At 44.0% G+C, this 15,022-nt stretch overlaps 1 protein-coding gene across 3 annotated transcripts in view; it reads right to left on the bottom strand.

Moving 5' to 3' along the window:
• The window catches only part of SHROOM3 (shroom family member 3), a 322,222-nt gene that overhangs the window by 160,625 nt on the left and 146,575 nt on the right, over positions 1 to 15,022 (bottom strand). The window contains exon 1 of one of the 3 annotated variants that reach the window (XM_019932753.3): positions 12,552 to 12,841. The exons of the other annotated variants lie outside the window; for them this stretch is intronic. The gene's annotated coding sequence lies outside the window, so the exon portion shown is untranslated. Of the gene's footprint in view, positions 1 to 12,551; positions 12,842 to 15,022 lie in introns of those variants that run through there. 3 annotated transcript variants of the gene reach the window in all.

The following is a 15,022-nucleotide window of genomic DNA, read 5'->3' as shown; positions in this document are numbered from 1 at the left end:
CCTCCCTCTGATTCACGTAGCATGCACATTTTTCTCCTTGGGCCAACCATTAAGAAGGCAACATTACATATACGCACCATCTAACGGATGGCAGCCCAAGGAGTGATCAAAGTCTGCAAAAGCAAATTGTATCTCTTCTTCATGTCTGAACACTGGCATTAATAACGAGAACAACAACAACGGCCATTGATACCACCACCTGTGACCAGCATGCTACCTGTCAGGCCCGACGCCAAGCACTTTGCTTTCATTACCCCTTAACCCTCACACAACAGCTCTGTGAGCTGAGTCATATTTCTCCCATTTTACAGATGAGGTTCATAAAGGTAAGTATCCTGCCCAAAGTGATGGAAAATAATGACTTGGCATTCAAACCCAGGACCATTCAACTCCAAAGCCTGAGCTACTACACCATCATGACAAGCACAGGGAGACAGAAAGAACCCTGCTCGCGGGTCCACTATCAGGAAACGAACAAAAAAAAAAACGCTTTCTCCAAAGGAATGGGGAAAGGGTGTATATCATTTTACTCTTGAAAGAATAAGGGTGAAGAACTAGCTGTCTGCAGCTGGGCATTACTATCTTGTAAAGACTGGCTATCCACAGCAGGAGGTTTTGCTGTACTTGAAAGGGGAAGTGACCATTTTCTTTAATATCAGCTGGCCATTCTCTGAACGGACACAGCTCAAGACCAGGGTGTTTTCCCTCTATCTCAAAAGCAACTATGAAAACCTTCCTTTTAATCTTTAACTACAGGCTTATATAAAGAACTTTTTACTGTTACTCAACAGTTAACACCTTAGTACATACTGTGTCAAAGTTCTCGGGTTTATCAGTCTTTTCTGGGAAGCCAGAACGTTCCGCTGAACTGCTGAAGTTAAAAACCGGGGAGTCATCCTAATCACCTCTTCCTCCCTCACCCAGAGAGCCAGCCTGTCATCAAGTCTACCTGTTCTACCTTCTAGATGTCCAATCCACCACTTCCCCCCCTTCGCCTGCCATAGCCTTGGTGCGGGCCTTCACTATTTCTCACCTGGACCAGTTGTTGCTCACTAGTTTCTGCTCCTCTAGACCTGCCATCTTCAAAACCACCCTCCAAAATGTAGCCAGAATGGTCTCTCCCAAACATAAATCTGATTTTGCCCCTGATCTACCTTTTTTTTTTTTAATTGAAGTATAGTTGACTTACAATACTTCAGGTACATAGCAAAGTGATTCAGTTTTGTGTGTGTGTGTGTGTGTGTGTGTGTGTGTGTGTGTGTATTCTTTTTCAGATTCTTTTCCAATATAGGTTATTATAAGATATTGAATATAGTTCCCTGTACTATATAGTAGGTCCTTGTAGTTTATCTATTTTATATATAGCGGTTTGTATCCACTAATCCCAAATTCCCAATTTATCCCTCCCCCAGCCTTTCCCCTTTGGTAACCATAAGTTTGTTTTCTATGTCTGTGAGTCTGTTTCCATTTTGTAAATAAGTTCATTTGTATCATTTTAGATTCCACACATAAGTGATATCGTATGATATTTGTCTTTCTACTTACTTCACTCAGTATGATAATCTCTAGGTCCATCCATGTTGCTGCAAATGGCATTATTTCATCTACCCCTGATCTGCCTTTTAAATTCTTCATTAGCTCCCCATCACCTTCAGGGTCCTGTTCAAACTTACGAGCATCCTCACGTATGTCCTCCAATCAAAAACTACCAAATATATTCAGACAGAGCTACCCCCAGCCCACTCGGCACCTTGTGCAAATTAGACAAAGGCACCGCCTAATCCAGGTGGGTGAAGGTGCTCCAGGGAGCAAAGCCTGGGCCGCATTTCAGCCCTGCTCCCACCCCATCTCTGCCCGTCCTCTATGTGGGTCACAGGTGCACAATCAGCCCTACAGCCTTGGCTTAAGGTTCTCTTCAAGCACCTCTTCGTTTACTCTGTCTAGAACACTTTTACCTACTAATCTCTCTACCCAACTCCTATTCATCCTCATGAACATCAAGACAATCCTCTTCCCCCAAGAAGCGTTCACCTATCCTAGGCTACAGAAAAACTTCGTCCTAATGTGCCTGTCCATTTCCCCCACTAGACGTTACATTCTGTGAAAGCAAGGACTCTGTCTTTCAGCTCTGCCTGCTTATAAAGCCTAGCACAGTGCCTGGGAGACTGCAGACCAATAGTTGCTGAATGTCAAATGAACGATGCCTCTTGCTTTCCTTGTCTTGTCACCATGTAAGACCCCAGCAGTTTGGAGATTAGGCCACAGGGGGGTCTGCTTCCTCAGATTACATAATCCCTACTCAAAAAACTAGATCTCACTTAGCAATCATTTCATTAACCCATGATTAAGAAGAACAAACATCTTAGATTTCGACTTCCTGGCCCCTCCTGTGAAGTTTGCTAATACAACTGTCATTGACTATTTCGTCTTACACCAGATTCTCTCCCTTCTTTTTTCATCTCCCCCTCCCAGACTTCTTCTACTTAACTAGAGCCATCCAGCTGGATGGCGGATGTGTGTGCCGGGGTGCATGGGGTAGAATTTGTGGTACTCTCTGCTTTCATTAGTGTTTGGATGTTTCCATAATTTAAAAAAAAGTGAAAATAAATATTTAAAAAAATAAAGAGTTAGCCACACTTACTGAACCACAGGCTCAACTTTTTGTATTTCTGCCTTTCCTGGGGTCTTCCCCATTGGTCCTTTATGGCTCTCCCAGTCAGCCCGCCCCTGATGTCCACACTGACTTCATTTACAACTTTGCTCAGCTGTGCTACTCACTCCTTCCTCAAACCCCTCACTAATTCCCTCCGGATACAAATACAGAATTCTCTTCTCTATTCAAATCAGGCCACAGGAAGCAGAGCCTCCAGACTTTTAAGTCCCTGTCAGAAGCACTTGTATTCCTGAAATCTAGCTATTTTACTTGTGAAAAATGTACTTTTCAATTGGGTGTGAGCCATTTTAGGAAGGACTGGACAGCTATCACACAGTTTTAGTCAGAGGTGTTATTGTCTCCCTGTTCACAACTATTCTAAGGGAGCACGGCCCTGAGCAACCCCAGCTGCAGAGGTGAGGCTGGACCAGCTCTTCCTTGGCTACAAGCAGAGTCATTCAGGTTGTTGCCCACGGAACGTGGAACTGGGGGCCAGGACCTGAGTTAATAAGGTGATGAAAGCTTGAGAGCCAGGGGGACACGTGGTGTAGGACCCATGGCTGCGTGGTGAACCAGTGCCACACACAAGTGGACGTGGGAGGACAGAAACCCAGAAGTTGGGGGAAATGCATCAGACACGATTTTGTGGTTGTTATTGCAAATGATACAAGTGACATTGAACCTACAGAGAAATTTAAGCAAAAATGGGGATTTCTTGGGAAGGTGAAGAATGGAGGCTATCGCCTCAGGGATTGAAAATATTTTCAGGTTCTCTCCCTCATCCTTATCTCTTTGGGGGTGTGTGTGTGTGTGTGTGTGTGTGTGTGTGTGTGCGCGCGCGCGGTAGGATGGTGGATGGGGATGCAGAAAATAACCACGGAGCAGAAAACTTCAGTTTTATTTCATCCCATATTAGCCACTTCAAAAAAAGAAAACTCTGCCTTCTCTTAGATTGTTTATAAAATCTCAGGGAAGAACTCTGATTTGCCTGGCTTGGACACAAGCTTATCTAAGACAGGTCCTTATGATTGTTTATTCAATGGTTACTGTCCCCTTCTTCCTCACAAACAGAATTCTGATCCCACTGTGGCATCAGGTGACTATGTACCCAGGAAGGTGGATCCTTTCACAGCCCCAAGAGATAAATCATCTTTCATCTACACCAATCATGGTACTCTGACTCCCCTGCTGGTTACTAGTCCAGGCATGGGTATAGGACAACGCTAGCTAATGGACTCTGACCCAAAGGAAAGTTTGTAGGAGAGTTTTTGGAAAGTGTTGCTCATTCTTACTAAAATACACCACAGTGGGACTCCTTCCTGCCTTTAGACAAAGTTGTTCGAAGACATGATGCCTGGAGTTGCAGCAGCCATCTTGTAATCATGAGGGACAAATCTGAAGATTAAAATCATCATGCAAAGGATGGTAGGATGGAAATAGATAAACCTGGAGCCTTGATGACATCACTATGCCATTCAATTAACCCTGGAACGACGTCCTTCAGGAAGCCAGTCTACAGGGAGAGCAATGGAACCAATGCTCAAAGTCAACTGAAATGAGGGACTATGTAGTCCAAGGAGAAAGTGAATAGCTGCCTACTTGTTAAGGTTGGTGGTTCCGGACCTCTTGCTATGTGTCAGGCAGTGTTCCAAGGGCTTTATATGTATTACCTCATTTAATCTACACAACAACCCAACAAAGTAGATACTTTCCTTATTCCCTACTTTTCAGATGGGTAAAACAAGGTCCAGAAACATGGAGGAATTTATCCAAGGTCACAAACACAGCAATGCCAAGGTGGGAATTCACTCACACTTCTGACTCCTTCCGACTTAATCATTAGGTTAAACTTGGAAGTGTTCCTGGCTTGCTGCAGTTGGATTCCTCAAGCTTCCCTCCTACTCTTTCAAAGAACCCTCTTTTTATTTGAGCTGGTCTGAGTTGGTTTACTTTTACTGCACCCAAATGTTCCCTCAGGCCCTGGCATTGGCCAAACTCAGGCTTCCTTTCTCAGTTCCTTAATAAGCCTGTGAATCTCAGTGTCCATTTGTTAAATGCACTGAGTCCAAATCCCATTTTAAAATCCTGATTTGGTGGGATTCGTGGTTCCCTGGTCCTCTCCTTCCCCAATTGTCATGTGGCCAGTGTTAGTCTGGGATCTTTTAGGGGTACTATTTCTAGTGTGATAGGACTTGTTAATTATATAGAATGTTAATGAGCACTTAATAAGAGAGGAAGATGTTGACACTGCCCCATTATATCCTCACCTGTAATTTTACCTGGTTTTTAACTTCTCAAAGTTTTTGCATTGTGACATCCTGCATTCACATATATCTCTGTGGCTCTGTGAGATTAAGAAGGCATTTCTATGGCCTTACTACTGTTTATTCATGTCACACCCTTACTTCCTCATTCATTCAACAAATATTTGAGTATCTGCCCTGCCCCAGGCACTATGCTAGGCACGGGGTATCAACAGTTTTCATTCTTTGCCCTCACAGAGGGCAATAAAGCGTAATGATATGCCAGATCATTTTGTCTCTAGATCAACAGGAGAGCTACCACAAATGAAATAGGTTCATAGGACTAGACACAGCAGTTTACGGGGACATCCTGCTGGCCGACTGCCTGGGTTCAAATTCCAGCTCTTTCACCATATGACCTTGGATTAGTTACTGAACTGGTATCTCAATTGTTTAATAACCTGTTAAATTGGGATTAAAATTGTAGCCTTGTCAGTAGGCTTTTTAGGACAGCATTGTTATTAATCATTTAGAATGTAAATACATTCAAGCATCTGCTCAAAAGGAAAAGCGAGCTATAGTCTATTCCACCCACTGATCATGACTAAGCAACTTCACAGCAAGTAGGGGCAATATGACAACACGCTGATCTTGGAATCTGCTAACACGGAGCACAACACAGTCAGTGTTGGGAGAATTGGGGCTCCAGGCACCAGGACCCGGGTCACCATTGCAGGAGGATGACCCATCTGACCACCCCCCTAAATGAAACAGAGCTTCTACAATCAGTTGTTTCTTGCTCTCAGAATCCCCAATTTAAGATGTCGGTTAAAGAAAATTTAAGGTGGGCTTTCCCTGAAGAATTTAGTTTTCCATAAGCATATCTTGGAAGAAAGTAGAACCACAAATCTGGAAGAGATCTTAGAAGCCAAGCTGTCGTCCAGATGTTTGATGACCCCTCTGCCCACTGGTTGCCCAGCCTCTGCTGGAAGATTTCCATTGACGAGGGTGCACGCTTTTAGTTAGCCTTTCCCTTTATTGATAATCTCTAGTTATCATCAAGCACTTCCTTTTGTTGTCCCCAGACCACTTTTCCTGGTTCTGGAGCAGGGATAAGATAACCCTGATTGTAAATGATGTCTTCAAATGCTTGGAGAAGAGCAAGCATTAAAGGATGCTTTAATCTCTCTCCTAGCTTCTGAGCTAGTCACTACTTGACATGAGTTCCTACCAAAATCCTTCAAGTTCAAAGGAGGAGACTCAGAGGGGTGTCCAAGAAGATCATTTGGAAAGAGGGCTCTCGAAATACCCAGGAAAACCAATCTTGCTTCTGTGCTCAGGAGAGAAGGAGAAGACATGGATTCCTTGTTTTCATTATATCTGCAATAGATTCCTCCTCACCTGGGATCCTGTGGCCTGGAGAAGGGGATCCGTATCAAAACTCAAACATGAGTACATTGTGATAGCATGTGAATTCAGTGGAATTCAACAGGACTTTTATAGCTGAAACTTAAACCAATGTATCAAAATACACCTGTCCCTAGAGAGTATGGACTTCATACTTTCCTAATAGAGACAATGGTGTAGCTTAAACAAGGCCAGATTTTAAAAAGTAAGCTTTTCCCTTGTATGTTTGAAGATATAGAATTGGGACCTTCTTAGGTGATAGAATTGAATAGCTAAGGGGCCAAGGTTGGGAGTTTAATTCTCATATGAACAATCAGCTTTAATCAGAACAAAACCTTCTTCTGTATGCTCACGTCGTCCTATCTTTAAATCCTAGGTAGTGGTAATAATAAAGAAATGAACAATGGCTAACAGTTATTTATAGAAGATTTTTTATGTGGAAGGCACTATACTAAAGGCTTCAAACAAATTATTTCATTTAAACTTTGCAACAGCTCTGCGAAGTAAGTTCTCATAGGGTTTATTCAGAGTAAATGTCAAATGCCTTCCAATGGCCCAGAGGGCCCTGACCTTTGACCCCGCTGCGCTCACCTGGCTCTTCCTCACACATGCCACCACCTACACTGTCCCCAGGGCCTCTGCACTTGCCGTTCTCTCTGCTTCTAGCCTCTTCCCCAGCTTACCCCAAGGCTCAGTCTCCCACCTCCTTCAAATCTTACTGAGTCTTCCTTCATCACCTTCCTCAAGGGGCCTTCTCTCACCACCCTTTAGAAAATTGCAATATTCCCTGCTTTAGGTTTTTCCGTAGCAGTTATCATTTTATAACCTACAATGCAATTGACTTATTTGGGGGGTTGTTATCTGTCTCCCTTGACCAGAATGTATGCAAGGATTTTTGTCTACTTTTGTTCACAACCCTAAACCCAGCACGTAGAAACACAGCTGGCATGTGGTGGGCACGCCATAAATACTTACTGGTTAAATTTTACACATAAGGAAGTAGGGACCGAGAGGGTAAGTGGTCATGCTTTTCATAGAAAGACTTCATTAGGATCCCACGTACCAGAAACCAAACTCAGAGTATACATACTTTTCCCAAGAGTTGGTGACATTATTTTTAACCACTGGGGGCAATACATTCATTCTGAATAATATTTCCAAGAAACACTAGCAATCAAAAACGTAGGGCTTCCCTGGTGGCGCAGTGGTTGAGAGTCTGCCTGCCGATGCGGGGGACACGGGTTCGTGCCCCGGTCTGGGAAGATCCCACATGCCGCGGAGCGGCTGGGCCCGTGAGCCGTGGCCGCTGAGCCTGCGCGTCCGGAGCCTGTGCTCCGCAACGGGAGAGGCCACAACAGTGAGAGGCCCGCGTACCGCAAAAAAAAAAAAAAAAAATTAAAAAATGTAAAGATATATTCCACATGTGTACTATATTCAAGAATTATATACGTGTTGGAACAATCACTTGTCAGAATATTTTTTGCCTCTACAGGAAAATTTTATTTGATAAGATTTGAGGATATATATTTTTATCCTCTTCAGTTTTTTAAATGAAAATATAAATATTTAAATATATAACAATTTGTGTGTGCCTGTATACGCATATATATTCTCATGAAAACATTTCCCAGGAAGATGGGAAGATGTTTCCCAAGAACAGCAAGGATGACAGCTTATAACACTCCTTTATAGATGTCACTCAGATTCGAGGGCCATTTCCCCAGTTCCTTTTATGGGATTATATTTAACCTTCCTAATAATGCAGAAATCCAATTTGCACATGAGGAACCACGCTTTAACAGGTTGTGCGCCTTCCTAAAATAGCTCGGTATGGGGTAGAAGTTAGAACAGAATACAATTCTTCTGTCTCCATCTAGAGTACCCATCCCTGTGCTCTCAGCTGCTGGTTAGGCTTCAGGTGTTTACCATTTTACAGGATCTTCTACCCTGAGGAAGGAACTCAGTTACTATAAATGGCTAACTTAGTGCCCCATCAACTGAAAAATTAAAAGATACAAATATTATTAATACTCGGCCTCTCTCTTTTTCCAGGGTCTGCTCTTACACAGATTTGAGCGACTCACAGTGGAGCCCGTACATCGTCACAGTGAAAGCAACGTCTTTGTCTGAAGTTCATTTCACTAACTAAACATCCAGGTTTCTAAAGCTCACATTATTACAGAGGGAAAAAGAAGGCAGCTGCTGACAGGATCACTAAGAGCAACAAATACCAGGAAAATCTCAAAACTCTGACCACTTTTTTCTTAACCAGAATTCTGCCAGTGATTTCTCCACAGCTTCGGAGACTTGTTTTCACCTCTACGCTTTTCCAAAAGAGAATTCTACCCCAGGGGGAAAAAAAAATTAAGACCTCAAACCAAGTTACAAATTGCTCATTTAAAGAACAGGAATTAAGGATGTGGGGGGGCTTTTCTTCCTTAAAAGCTCATCACTCTGTAGAAAGAATCCGAACCCTGTCCTGATTCTTCCTGAGCAGTGGAGCAGTTTTTGGTTTTGTGTTAGTTAATTTTAATTAAAAAAAAAAAAAAAGGCACCATTCTTGAGAAGCTGTTGCTATGAGACTTCCTGGGCCTCAACAGATGGCCACAGAGCAGTTCTCAGCCCCAGCTCCGGGCTCTGAAGCCCTCCACTCAGGCATACCATTAACATTCCTGAAATACTTTTGGAGGCGAATGCGGGCCAGCCGCCTTCAGACTAGCTCACCCGCAGCTCCTGGCCTGGCCTCCCTGGCCATGGGGCCTGGGTTGAGATTTGTTATAAGTGAATGATCAGGCCTCTCTGGGAAAAGGCCATAGCACAGATGTTGCCTCCTCCTCAGATGAGGCTTTGGACAAACTTTACCAACACACCCCTGGGGTTTTGAGTCCTTCTGGTGAGCGGGGTGGGGGTGGGGCGCACGTGTGTGTGCAGACATACAAACACGTGCACACACACACACACACACACACACATGCACATGCAATCCATACCCAATTCATTTCATTGTCTGTAAGTCTCTGAGCCCTTCCTGTTACAGTGATCCAGTTGAGAGCAGCAGAGTTTTGGACTGAAGCCTTTTTAGTGCCCAGAGTTGCTGAGGAAGAGGTTTAAGAATTCCTGATTTCTCTTTTGACAGGAAGACGGAAAAGAAAGGAGAAAAGCAAGGCATGTCAGATTCTACTTTCTCACTAACTTCTTGATGCTGTTGGACAAATCATTCCACATCATCACTTCTCTCCCTCTTCCAGACTGGGATAATGATACTGACCTACATGCATCAGATAGAGGAATTGATGAACCATGAGTAAGAAACTACTGTGAAATCACTGCGTAAATATCAGGTTCACAGGACCAGTCTCCAGTGCTGCCAGGGAAAAGATAAGGGAGGAACTTGGAGACGGGCACATTGGGGTCTAACTGCAGGGACCACCACCCCTGGAGGGCTGGTCCGGATTGCTGACCACGGGGATTTGGTGGAAAAGGTCTACCAGCAGCTTTATCGGTCACTAAGGAGCTTCGGGACTTGGAAAAAAACAAGTGATTCTAAAAGCCATAGCTTTTCAAGGTGGGGCTCATTTAAATTCCATCCCCTGAGTTGTCTCTGCAAAACCAGGCCCAGAGTGTACGAGCAAAGTCCTACTTCAGTGTCTGACGCCAGAACTCACTGGATCACTTGACAGGCCATCAGAGCAATCCTACCAGTTTCAGCTCACAGACGTTCATCTGTGCTTTTCTCCCCATGATATCAGATGATAGGTCACTGCCACCATCATTTGACGTTTGTTTTTTAATCCAATCTGTGCAACTAGAAGCAAAATGACTTGAGACTACTTAGGTTCCTGCCTTCTAAAATCACCCATTTGTTCTGACGTAAAACTTCCCTCCCTTCTCCAAAATACGAACCTTAGGGTTGCTGGAAGCAATTAAAACCCAAAATAAAACAAAACATGCCTTTGAGAGGTGTGGCCTAACAAGGAGCGCCCACTCTTTCCTATTAACCAGGGACATTTTAATGAAGCTATCTATAGTGTGGAGATGAGGAAGCTGCTTCCTTTTCCATTTGTCTAGGGCTACGGAAGCACATCCAGCAAAGGGACATTTTGCCCAGTTGTTCAGCTGCTGAGCTCACAGCACCCCTACCCTCCATCCGCCAGTCAGAAAAGTCTGGGGCAAAGGCTGGAATCTGTCTTGAGGGAGGAGAAAAGAGAGGGAGAGGTAAGGGGAGGGCAGTGTCTGACGTGCACGGCTTCATTTGCATAGCTGACCCTTTCAAGCAGAGCCAATGGGGCACACACTGTGCGTCTGGGAGGGCAAGGCTGAGTGCGCTCTATTGTGTCCCATTGTGTGCTACCCACGACACCAGGGGGACCGCCACCACGCCTGGCACAGACGAGGGAGCCTGGCAGGCATTCCACAGTTCCAGAAAGGAGACACTGGGGAAAAAAATAAATATAAGATACTTATCCCCCTGTCTCAGTCTAACTCTAATGATACTGTTCTCGGGATGAAACGTGTGTGTGCGCGCGCGCGGGTATTAGTTATTAACAATTGTGTTAAATTACACATTTGTGGGTCCCCTTGTACTCTGCAGATCGGTACGGGGTTTTCTACACTCAATATGAAATGTGCGGTTGTCGTGACTTTATTTCCTTTTTAACTAGAGAGAGAGGTTTTTCAACTAGCTCTCTCTTCCTTTCTGTACCTTTTTAGGACATTGAGGTTTTTATGGACTGTGATTTTTTTTTTAAGATAGTGATTAGGGCTGAGATGGAATTTATCCCTTCATATATAACAATGACCTATCCTTAACCCAGGAAATCATCTTTGATTTATACACTCTCTAGGTTGTAATTCATAAGCAAAGGTAGAATTTTGAAATTTAAATCAATGCTAAATATTCAATATTTGTTTAGCTTTCCAACATTCATTTCTCCTTTAACTCCCTCAACATTTATAAATTCACTTAGTATCTACCTACCAACGGATCTAATTTTTCAATTATCGCCAGCCACCTGTACTATTTGCACACACATTATATTTTAAATGATTTCTGTAGACTTGTGTGATGATCACATTTCACCCCATGGGCAATGTCATTTCTGATGCTTCTATTCATCAGAGCAGTCATTTTTACTATTTATATTTAGTATTAATACGTTGATCTTATTACAGGAAAATGTCTTTATAAAGAAGAGTTAGTTCACAGCTGAGAAAGATGGAGATTTCCAACTGGCTATAAATAATGGAAGAAAAAAACATACTTCAGGATGCTTAACATAGATCGCGAGCATGTGGTTTCTGAATGCTTATCCCTGTTTTTCACCATCTCTGTCCTATTACTGTTTACTACTTAAATAGAATCATTCAGAATTGGGGAACACCTTCCTACTATCTTTGGAATATGGTGGGAAAAGTAGTCTCAGAATGTCTTTGGATTTAGAAATGGACCTTAACCCATTTAGAGGAAGTTTTCATTAAAAAAATAAAAATCGTTTCCTCCCTGTCACGACAAACAGGCAAGAGTGTAAGCATTAGTCTGAACCACTAGTCTTTCTACCAACCTTGGATTCCTGAACCCTAGAATGAAAGTATGCTCACAGCAATCCAACAGGAGGTCCCCGAAGTATTCGTCAATCCACTTAAAAGCACATAAAATGAAATCAGAGTAGAGCTTAAGCTTAACCGGAATCATGGCTTAATATTCCTAAGAGTCTCACTGTTGCTCAAATAGGTGCTTCCCTCTAGGATCTGACTTTCTCTGGAACATAAGGGTGGAGAAAAGTGAGCTGAGCAGTACAGTCAAACCCCTGCTGCGGACTCCCCCTTGCTGAGCAAACCTCAAAAAGAAAAACTGCTTTCCCATCACAAGAGGAAAAAGTTAAAGATAGCTTTAAAAATAAGCAGTAATTAGAATTAGTAAATCCACGGTTGGAAGGAGCCTATGGCCCAACATATATATTTGTTGGCCTCGATGAAAAGTTTCTTTTCATCACTCGAGCTTCTCATCAAATAGGAAGGAGTGCACAGTGATTTGTCAAGTACCCCTCTCTCCATCTACATCTTTCTTTCTGCCTTGGTGTCATTTTGCCGGCACATCTGACGGCCGAATCACTTAGGAATTTCATCATAAAGGCCTAAACTAAAATAACTTCCTCGCCTCTCTTTCGTTTACCTTCCTGATACTGGCATTTCTGTCGAGGTATACATAGAAATCATGTCGAGAAATACCTGGTTTCAAAAGGACTTACCTTAAGGAAGTCTAAGCCGGCATTTCCACTGACCTCAGCTATCTGTTGGACGACTCTGTCCAGCATGACACTGGGCCGAGCCGGCCGCCGAGGGGCCTCAGTGGCTTGGGGCAGGTGGCACAGAGGCACGATTCCGGCCCGGAAAGAATCCCCGGGAAGCAGCCCCGGAAGGCGAGGGCTAAGACACAGGTGTCAGACACCACCCAGGCACCTCCGCTCCGAACCTGCAGTCAGACGGCTGCCCTGATTAGCCAAGTACAAAAGGCAGTTCGGATTACTGCCCTCCTCCCAACCAATCGCCGGCCGGCCGGCCTGACAGCAGCGGGCCCCCTGATGGAAGGGGAAGTACACGCGGCCAGAACCCGAGAGTGGCCGTGGGCACGCAGCCCTGTGCGCTCTGCAGAAGCTGCTCGTCAGCCTGTTGCAAGCAGAGCCCGTGGCAACGGGTAAGCCCTCTCCTGCCAAAGGTCGCTCTAGGGTCCTTTGACTCACAAAAACTCGATGCACCGTGATGACGGTTAAATCGAAGCGGAGGACAACAGAATGAATGGCGCTGGCAGCTTCACTCATGGGGCTCCCCTGCCTGCTATTCCTCCCTCCCCTTGCTGGTCCCCACTAGGGCTTCTGTGCAGCTGAATAAGTTCAATTTTTAATTAGCTATGGTTTTTGCAAGCAACAGTTTCTCACAGAAACTAGGAGGAGGGGAGGGAGACTCAAAAAGGACAAACTTTCTACAGTCATTGTTTCCAGCGATCATGTTCAATATTATAACCACTCCCACAGACACAAAAATTTATAAAAGTAGTGCTTGTAAAAAAACAAAACAAAACAACAAGAAGACACTGCATTTGAAAATTCAGCCCAGTGGAGTGCCACGCAGCTCACCTTTGCGCATGGAATCCTGACAGGTTTTCTGAACTGCGACTGTGTTAAAGGAATTTCACTTACAACTATCATCTGAGCCTCTGAAACGGCAGGCCTTTGCAGCTGTATGGAGAAGCAGTGCTTTCTTCAAGTTTTGGTATTTGCCCCAGACTGTAGGGGTCAGCTTAACAGTAACCACAGACACACACACAGAGAGAAAAGCAATAGGGCACACAGAAAGAAAGCAATTCCAAGTGTGTCTCAATTCGTGGGTATGCGAATGCATTTTCATTAGTTTACGGCTGCCACGGTGGGAAAAAACAGATCACGGGATCCACGCAGAATCTGCAAACCTCCTTGCTATAGAAGCTTTAAAAGACTTCCAGATTAATTTTTTAAGATGTGGAAAGAAGGAAAGGGAGCACGTACACACACACATACACACACACACACACACACACACCGCAAAATTCTGACATCACAGGGGGCATTATACTCTAAACACAGCAGTAATTTCCATTCCAGACACCAAGAAAGTCTGAAGCATCCTTGAGGATGTTAGTACATTTCAAAGGTGAAACTAACTGTATTTAGAGATTGTCCCTGTGTTGACTAGCAACGCTGTCTCTCCAGAATGCTCCCCTTGAATTCCAGAGCTATCTCTATGCCTATAACATGAAATCTAAGGAAACACGATTGAGGCAAGTGTGGGATAGGAACAGTGGTGGTCGGGGTGGGGGTGGGGCAGAGAACCCTCTTTCAAAAGAGGAACCTCCACTGGATCTTGCACCCTGGATGCATTCTATCAGAAGTAGCCTTCTTTCCTTGGGGAAGGCAAAATTCTTGTCCCAGCTTTGTGTTTTCCTCTCCCACCCTATCGCCTTCCCACACACCACAACTGAGTTGCGTGTCCTTCCATCACAGGCTACTCCCGCCAAACCAGAGTTCAAGGGCAGCCGGGCCACAAAATTCATTTTGAATGTGTCAGATTTAACAACCTCCTGCCGCTGACCAGAAGCTGGTTTCCACAGTGCACAGTGACAAATGGTTCTGCTTGATATCTGGTTATCACAACCAGCCATCTAGTATGGGAATGCCATTCCTTCAACCAGCGGGACATGACCACCGGTTTAAAGGAGCCAGGCGTCTACCCCCTCTTCATTTCACCAGTCATTTCCTAGTCCAGCTCTGTGCAATCTAAGCTCGCTTTATATCTACTCCCGTCCGAGCTCCCTATGACAACATCCTCAAGGGATTAGTGGCTCCAGGAACTATATCACTGTGTATGTTCTCATGGGTGCTATGTTACATTAGAAGAAAAGATATCTTTATGTGGTTCTTCAGAGAAACTAAAATGAGCAGGCAGGTATAGAAAAAAAATTGTATTGAAGCAATCAAATCACCTGTCCTTTCACAAATTATGAGATGAATAAGAAAGTCATTGTTATGTTTACAGAGTGAATGCCTATGTAGTATTAGATAGAACCACATGAAATTGTCAATATTTGACAATTTTTGGTCGACTACAATAGCAAGTTCATGTGATCCAACCTGTAGCTGAACTAGTTATCTACTGTACAAATACTAATTAACTATGTGTCAATACG

Source organism: Tursiops truncatus, chromosome 5, assembly GCF_011762595.2.
Source record: "Tursiops truncatus isolate mTurTru1 chromosome 5, mTurTru1.mat.Y, whole genome shotgun sequence".
NCBI lineage: Eukaryota > Metazoa > Chordata > Mammalia > Artiodactyla > Delphinidae > Tursiops > Tursiops truncatus.
This window is presented reverse-complemented; position numbering and strand designations above follow the sequence as displayed.